We start from the raw sequence: 8,266 nt of genomic DNA on the forward strand, positions 1-8,266 counted from the left end.
ACTCATTGCACCAGGGAAGCTTGATATTATTTGACCTTTACTAGGTGTTCTTATCGGTGTCCGCCTTGACTAGGTGGTAGGCTCTGAGTCAGAAGTTAATGGGTTCAAGCCTCATCCATGACACATAGGCTAACACTCTATTTTAGTATTGAGGGACTGCTGCATTAGGGTATCAGAGGTCAGAGGTATTGCCTGCTGAGTGAGAGATTAAACTGAGGCCCTTTCTAAAGTCTTGGGTGGATGTAAAAGGTCCAAGACGCTATTTCAAAATAGAGCTGGGGAGTTCTCCCTGTTGTCTTGGCCAATAGTTATCCTTCAACCAACATTAGTAAAAACAGATTACCTGGTCATTATCACAGTTCTGTTTGTGGGATCTTGTTATGTGCACATTGACTGCTATGTTTCCTACATTACATAGTGATTGCACTTCAAAAGTTCTTCATTACCTATAAAGTACCATGGAACATCCTGAGGTCATGTGATGTGCTAGTTCTTTCTTTACTAATGTACTAATGCATATAGTGTGGGCCTTCTTAGGTATGACACGATTTCTGGCAGGTCTTTGCATGCTTTGCTGCCATGTTCAAATTTACCCATTTATTATACATACCCCTAAGTTGTTGAAGCTCCATCCCCAGGGCAGGTAGTGTTGCTCTCTTATTTGTTATGTTTACCTGTGGTGAAAAGCTCCATGCTCTGGCCCGATGACTGATGACACTGTCACATAGTTGTTTGCAGTGCCACCCACCTGAGAACCGCAGATATTGGGACTTTAACCAGATAAAGCCAGTTTCTGAGTTGTGGCTGTAGGGCTTTCTCAGTGATGCATTTGTACAAATTACTTTTCCAACAATGAACTGGGGAGCCATGTTTAAGTTATTTGAAGAGCTTAGTGCTCTTATATTGTAATTACTGTTAAGCAATGCTGGAAAGTCACTTCAGTAAAACATCTGTTTGGTTGCAAGAAAATAATAACGGCTTACAACCTATATTCTCCTTCAGCCTCCCATCTATCAAAATAATATCAAATCCAACCCCCTCATAGCATCACATCCTAGTCAGGACTGAGTGAGGGCACGCCTGATTTAAACAGACCATGGCAACCATCACTGTGGCTGCTGTTTCACTTATTGAATTGCAGTAGCAGACATGGAACAGGAAAGGCAGCAGCTTGGAACCTGGGGCAGGGCTGCCCTCACTTTGTAGACACAAACCTGGAGGTCCTGGAGGGAGAGGAGGGAGGTCCTCTTTCTGGTGGGTGCTAAGAGGAGGTCACCCTCCCAAACCAAGCAGGAATGGATAGAGGTGAGAACGTGAGCAGATGATGTGTGGTCAGGAGGAACTGGGTCCAGTGCAGGAAAAGGTTTAGTGACCTTATTCACTCTAGCATGGTGGGTTGGATATGAGTGTCATTGGCAAGGCCAGCATTTGGTTCCCATTCCTAATTGCCCTTGAGAAGGTGGGGATGAGCCACCCTCTTGAACCGCTGCAGTCCATGTGTTGTTAGGAATAGAGTTCCAGGATTTTGACCCAGCGACAGTGAAGGAAAGGTGATATATTTCCAAGTCAGGATGGTGTGTGGCTTAGAGAGGAACCTGCTGCCCTTGTTCTTGAGGGTGGTAGAGATTGTGGATTTGGAAGGTGCTGTCGAAGGAGCCTTGGCAAGTTGCCAGTGCAACATCAGACTCTCATATCAGGCCTCTGGGTATTCAGTCTCCAGTAGATAAGCCATCTAAGGAGCCTGTGGGCACGTGCCGCTCCTGAACATGGAAGGAATGTGTGCCCAGGGTATTTACTGACCCCTCAGCAAGGCTGAGAACCATAGTGCTGTTGAGGACTTTCCAGCACTGATACAAACAGCTTCTTATGTCAATGAGCCAATGGCATTGACCATAGAGGCCAACAGTGCCTTATCTATCTGTCTTTTGTCCTTGCAGGAAGAGTGCAGACTGGAGGAGGAGCACGCAACCTATTCTTTAGATTTTATGAAGCTGACGGGAGTCTCCACGCCAGGCTCAAAAGGTGAGAGGAACCCTGCCTCGGCCCTTTGGAGCCCCCCAGCTCTATTCAATGGCACTCGGGCACTTAACTACCTGGTGCCAAGGACCCTGTCTGTTTAAAGAGGATTCCGCCTCCCAGAGCTGCCAGCCAATCAAAGGGCTGGCGGCTCAGTAGTATTGGCAGTGCCACTGGGAGCGGTGATCACTGACAGAGCTACAAGAGGCACGGGACCAGGACCATCACTGGAGCCCTGGACCCCAGGTAAGCGTGGCGCGGTCGCCAGGGTTAGTCGAGCAGGCCCCAGCAAGGTGAGGCGGGAGGGTGGACATTGAGGTACGAAGGAGTTGTTAGCAGAGGAGCGGCCTTTGCCGCTTGGGGCCCTCCATGGGTCACAGATTGCCCATGGAGGAGCCTCTCCCCCATCCCCCAAAGCCCACAGGGAGACCGCCTTGAGTTACTGGCCACTTAAGGGCCTCATTGGACCTCTGGGCGGGAAGGCCATTTTCAGCCTTCCCCATCCCAGACTAAATTCCAGAGCATTGGGAAGGCGATGGGCACTCCACCAATCCTGCCCCCACCTGCAACCCCCCCCACCTTCCATTGCAATTTTATGAGCCCCCCTCCTCCACTCCTGCTCCTAGGGGGCCTATAAAATACAGTTCATTGTGTCCGTCATGGAGGAGGGAGAAATGGAGATTGCCAGGGTGGCTGACCATGTGCAAGTAGGGGAAGGCGCGATGGGCAGTCCTATGGAGAGGGTGACTAGATACTGCAATGTGTAGATGAATCGGGTGCCGTGTACTCTGCAACGTCCAACAGCTTGCCGAAGACTCAGCTGCATTGGGAATAATTAGCACTGCAGATGCTTCTGCTCTCCATGTTTTTGTTCTCACAATCTCTTCTTGTGTCTCCCACAGGTCCAGGCGTCGAGGGGGAAGGACAGATTTCTGTGTCTGCACAGGGGCAAGTGCTGCCAACAGACACATCAGAGTAAGCACCATCACACCTTTCAAGCGCACCCTTCACCAGCGCAGATACAATCACCTTAGTGAATCCTTGCATATGCTTAGATTGGGTGGTGCTAGGTGATGAACACATCACGAGTGAGCACGAGGAGTTGAGAGAGACAGAGTCAGCTGTGGTCTGTTGCCCTCGGAGGATGGAGGGCAGACACAGCCATGTTCAGCTGGGCGAGGACGCAAGGCCTCGGGAGTCACAAGAACTCACAAGTGATCATCATCATCATCACTTAGACTAGCAGCAACACATTTGAGAGTTCCCTGAGGCAGTGCAAGGTCATGGGCTGAGAATGAAGGAGTCCATTCAGCTCATGTACATCTCCATGGCTCAGAGCTTGCAATGCATGAGCATTGAGGGTGGCCAACCTCATGGAGAGACACTTGCGTGCATGCAGGGACTGTGCACTGATGTTCTCAGAATGCATGCCACACTCTGTAGCATGGACTGCTCAGTTGCTCTGGTGGCGTAGAGATATTTGGAGGGAATGCCAATTACGCCCCAACTGGTGCTCCCTTCCAGCCATCTGGAGTGCCATCCAAGGACCGAGGCAGTCACCAAGGAGAATGAGGGTGCCACCTCTTATGGGGCATCATCATCATCATCAGGCAGTGCAGAAGCCTTTGGATGTGACCCCACTGACACCTCCACGTGCATCTCAGCTGCAAGCAGAGATGTGAGCAAGCTGCTTCCACTTTCTCCGAGGCCACAAGGGGGCACTGCATAGAAGTGGCCGACAGCAGAGACCACAGCCTTGGGCAGAGCACTGAGTGGGTCACTGAGGTTTGCCTCACCTGTAACTGCACTTTTTCCATTTTTCAACACCTGATTCCAGGTGTATGAGCTTCCTTTTATTAATGGTGAAGCTAGGAAGGAGGGATGAAGTGGTGAAGGGAAGCAAGGGTCCTTAAACAGCGACAGTGAAACCTCTGGACATATGTACGTCTTTCATTGGTGGTAAGAGTGGATCTATTCCAGGCTGCGTCTTCAATGGAAGTGCTCTCACAGGCAGCTCACAGTGAATTCTAGACCATGCTGTCCTCCTGGGTTAAAAATGTTGAGCTGAAATGTGCCTGGATCAGATGATCCCTGATGTTGTTGGCATCCTGACAAGACCCGTGCCCTGCCACCTCCCTGTGTAACTGGGGCACCTCTGTGTTCTGCATCTTCCTCCTCGTCCTCCACTTCCTTCTCGACTTCCATGTCATCCTCCTCCTCTTCTTCTGATGAACTGTGTCAGTCTAGTGCTTCACCCTTTTCAAGATCTACGCCTTTACAAGAACACAAGAAATAGGAGCAGAGGTAGACCATATGGCCCATCGAGCCTGCTCTGCCATTCAAAACGACCATGGCTGATCTTAGGATTTAACTCCACTTTCCTGCCCACTCGCCAAATCCCTTGATTGCCTGTCTCTGGAGGGCCACGTTATGGACAATGCACCAGACCACCACAATGCATGATACTCTTGCAGCAGTGTGCTACAGGACACCACCTGACCGGTCCAGGCACTAGAACTGCATCTTCAGAAGCCCGATGGCCTGCTCGATGGTGATCCTTGTGAGCAGATGGCTTCGGTTGAAGTGCCTCTGTGACTCCATCTCAGGATCAGGTAATGGAGTGAGTAGCCATATCTTCAAGGGATATCTCTTGTTCCCTAGAATCCATCCACGTAGTTTGGGAGTGGAATGAAGATCTGCGGCAGCCTGGATTCCAGAGGATGAAGGAATCATGGCAGCTGCCAGAAAAGCGAGTGCACACATGTCGGAAGCTCTTGTTGTGGTCGCAGACCAGCTGAACATTGAGGGAGTGGAAGCCCGTCCTGTTGATGAATCTAACTGGCTGGTCAGTTCGTGCCTTGATGGCCACATGGGTGCAATCAATGATGCCCTCTCCCTGGGGGAATCCAGCAAGGAAGGTGAAACCCACTACCCTCAATGCCTGTGAGGCCCCATCTGTGTGGAATTGCATGTACTGTCCAACTCTTGCAAGAAGGGCATCAGTAACCTGTGAGATGCTGTGGTGTGGAGCCATTTGCGAGGTGCCACCAAGGTCCACAGCTGATCCTTGGAAGGACCCGGAGGCCAAGAAGTTCAAGGCCACAGTGACTCTCATGGCTACTGGCAGGGGACGGTGACCAGGTGTGAGATCATCTGCAACGAGGCCACAAATCACTGTGACCATCTACCTGGAGAGTTGCTGTCTCCTGCGGCACTGGTTCACAGTTATCTCAAGTTAGCTCCTTCTTTTCCAGTAGATTCTATGCTGGGGTTGTGGCCTCTGTGGCCTTCCTGCCTTTTGCCCCTCTCCAGGACCCTCCTTCTGCCTGGGGCTCTGTCCTTCCTGTGGGAGATGTTGTTTCTCATTGCTACTGGCTCCCATTTCCAGCTGAGGTGACCTCCCAATTGTATCTGGAAGTCCTGCCACCTCCTCTTATGCCCTGTGATGCCAGGAGGTTTCTGACCCCCTGCACTGCCCAAGCACCTAGTCAACTCACCCCACAACCTGTGCACGCCCAATGGTCCCTGTGTGCCAAGGGCTGAGTGCCTCTCTCAGCTGTTTTCCTTTTTGGGGGGCCATCTAATTTCTTGGGGCAGCCATGACTGGCTTCCTGCTGTGTTGCTCCATCCATGCACCTGGTCTGCCCCCGACCCATGCGGCCCCACCAAAATCTCAAGCTGACTCTCTAAGAGCTCTCAATGAGCCCTTAAGCTAGTTTCATTGGACACACTTGTGAATTGGGCAGGTTTTCAGGGATGCCCTAACCCCTGCCCTGATGAAACTCGCCGGCGAGATGGAACACAACGGGAAACCGGCACAACTGCCAGTGCTGCTATTTTCTACCTCTGTTCCCTCCTCTGGCGGGACCTAAAATTTCAGCCGCCAGTCTCCTCCAGATAGTTGCCTCCTCCTACTCCTCTTCAATCCAGCCAGATCTCAAGACTTTTCCTCAACCATATCAGACCCTTATACTCCCTTCCTACATACTTCTGAATCATGGGAATTCTCTCCTGGTCCCACACTAAGGTTGCCAACTCTGGTTGGATGTATTCTTGGAGGTGTCATCACATGATCTCCTGCCTCCAACCATCCCTCCCCTACAGTTCCGTCATTGGGCCCCCAACATATCTATTCCAGACAATTGAAAAGTGAATAGACACTTCATTACATGATTGGATGATTCTTGACGGTCAGTCAAAGAGGCTTCTACTCATGTCTAATATTTGTATAACTAGTCAACCAAAATGTTTAAAGAAAATTGAAACTATAAGCTATTTTTTTATGACACCTATGATTTTTTTTCCTGGGTGGCTCACATTAATCCTAATTCCTGGGGACTCAATGGCAATCCTGGAGGGTTGGCCACCTGATCCCACATCCCAGAAAACTCGTCCCAGAGCTTAGCACTCTGTTTCCAAATCTAACCTTACACTTCCCAGCAGTTCCAGATCATCGACACACCTACCTCAATATTTCCAGGCCCTACAAACCACTCCTACTATTCCAGATCCCCTCCACCTCTTTAAAATATCCGACTCCTAACACCACCATCCCAATGCTCCCACCACTTCCTCATCCCAACAACCCTCTGTTCCTCCCACATCCTCCAACTGTTTCCACACTTCTGGATTCTCCTTCCACCATAACCAAATCATCCCCATCCCTTCCCTTGTACATTCCTTGTAGTTTAGTTTTAGTTTAGAGATACAGCACTGAAACAGGCCCTTCGGCCCACCGAGTCTGTGCCGACCATCAACCACCCATTTATACTAATCCTACACTAATCCCATATTCCTACCACATCCCCACCTGTCCCTATATTTCCCTACCACCTACCTATACTAGGGGCAATTTATAATGGCCAATTTACCTACCAACCTGCAAGTCTTTTGGCTTGTGGGAGGAAACCGGAGCACCCGGAGAAAACCCACGCAGACACAGGGAGAACTTGCAAACTCCACACAGGCAGTACCCAGAATTGAACCCGGATCGCTGGAGCTGTGAGGCTGCGGTGCTAACCACTCCGCCACTGTGCCACCCACCCTGCAGCCTGGAACATCTTCCCAACTTCCTTAAAGCCTGTCCACTATCTACAAGTCACAAGTCAGGAGTGTGATGGAATACTCTCAAGTTGCCTGGATGAGTGCGGCTCCAACAACACTCAAGAAGCTCCACACTGTTCAGGACAAACTGGCCTGTTTGATTGGCATCCCAGCCACCATCTTAAACATTCACTCTCTCCAGCACCAAAGCACAGTGGCAGCAGTGTGTACCATCTACAAGATGCACTGCAGCAACTCACCAAGGCTCCTTCGACAGCACTGTCCAAACCTGTAACCTCTACCACCTAGAAGGACAAGGACAGCAGGTGCATGGGAACACCACCACCTGCAAGTTCCCCTCCCAGCCACACACCATCCTGACTTGGAACTATATCGCTGTTCCTTCATCATCACTGAGTCAAAATCTTGGAAATTCCTCCCTAACAGCACTACGGAAGTATATTCACAACAGGGACAGCAGCAGTTTGAGAAGGCAGTTCACTGCCACCTTCTCAAGGGCTATTAGCAATGAGCAATAAATGCTGGCCTTACCGGTGATGCTCACATCCCATGAATGAATATATAAAAAAGAAACTATTTTCTGTGGAATCTTGATATTTATAAAGAGGTAAGATATAAACTTTATTGCAGAGTGGCGCACTTATTTACAATTGCAACAAAACTGTGTACATTATCATATAGATTGAACCTGAAAGAAGCAATCATGCTCCCATACTATTCTGTTTAATAAAAATACAATTTCTATTTACTTACTGCTCCTGATAATATTGCACATTACATGACATAAAACAGAGTAACCTCCAGCTTACTTTGTACACTCACACACACATGAGACTTTGCTTTATGTGATGTAATCATAGGAGCATAGAACAGGAGTAGACCATTCAGCCCATCAGGCCTGTTCTGCCATTCAGTTAGATCATAGGTGATCTGTATCTTAACCCCAATTTGTAATATAATCAAGGTCAGTGAATAAGTAGAATATAGAAGTGCAGTATTTTATTTAAGAGATACCAGAATATATTAAGGGATTTTTTACAAAAACAAAGATACTTCCTTCCTGTATTATATTTGCAATACAGTTGGAACTCTTCAAAGTTGACAGAACTAAATCCATAAAACACACTTCAACTTAATTCCTAACATGCTAAAATGTACCATCGTGTGCTTCAGCATGTCTGGAGAT

This window comes from Heterodontus francisci, chromosome 8 (genome assembly GCF_036365525.1).
Source record: "Heterodontus francisci isolate sHetFra1 chromosome 8, sHetFra1.hap1, whole genome shotgun sequence".
NCBI lineage: Eukaryota > Metazoa > Chordata > Chondrichthyes > Heterodontiformes > Heterodontidae > Heterodontus > Heterodontus francisci.